Here is a 1,047-nt window from a genome sequence, read left to right as displayed (position 1 = left end):
TTCAGACTCATGACAAGAAGTAGGGATGTAAATTGTTGTGATGAGGAAAGATCTGAATATGATGGAATGCTCAGCCTATTGCAACTACCCTCTTTTTTCTTCAACTTCTTCCTCCAACGTAGCCTTACATGTGAGGCTTCCTTAGGTATTTCTTGTAATAAGACTGACTTGTCTAGGAGATGAGTGATGGGTGTTGCTGTGTGGCAATCAACATCATTGTGTGAAAAATTTTAGAAGTTTGCCTCCGGAAGAGAGTGCTCAAGAGCACTGGTGGAAGATCTAGCCTGTGATCAAATAACTCCAGCTTGCTATGAGAATGCCACTGTATCCTGTGAAGGCAAGATACAAGTTGGTGCCTCTCTACACCCTCTTATCTGCTGGCAAGGCCAGGAAGATAGAAACAAAGGAGTTTCTGCTGAGATCGCAGAGCCAGAAGCTGCCACTCCAAGAAGAACTGACTCAACCACTTTGGATTTGAGCTGTCACTCCAAAGACAGTTGACTCGACCACTTTGAAAGCATTGAAAAGGGGTCATCATCACCGTGGTCACCATTGCGGTCATCGTCGTCAACAGAACAGACCGCTGCTGAAGATCAGTGACTGAACTATGAGCCACGCTGGATCCATGGTGGTGACTATCTCCCTCTTGCTTCCTATAAAGACTCCTTGCTTCTTCTTTCCCATCTTTTCTATTGCCCTCCTTCCCTTCCCCATTACCCTAATTCATAATAGTGTCCATCCTCCCCTTCCCCATCTCCCTAATTAAGATTTGTAATAAACTGGTTGGACCAACATTTGAACTGTTGTTTCTTAATCTCACGCCAGGTATACAGATATTAAAATAACCTCCTCTCTGTCCTTGGAGCAAAATAAAGGCCTTGCCTAGGAGGACAGTGAGCAACAGTACTGATAACAACCACAAAGCTGTTTCAAATTAGGCAGGAAAGAACTGTTAGCAGACACCTGGTTCAACAGCTGAGTGCAATTGAGCACGTGCCTTAGAACCAGCTTATGGCTGAGAGTCAGTCACCTTACCCCACAAGTTAT

This window comes from Phasianus colchicus, chromosome 4 (genome assembly GCF_987193195.1).
Source record: "Phasianus colchicus chromosome 4, bPhaCol1.hap1.1, whole genome shotgun sequence".
In the NCBI taxonomy this organism is placed as follows: domain Eukaryota; kingdom Metazoa; phylum Chordata; class Aves; order Galliformes; family Phasianidae; genus Phasianus; species Phasianus colchicus.
This window is presented reverse-complemented; position numbering follows the sequence as displayed.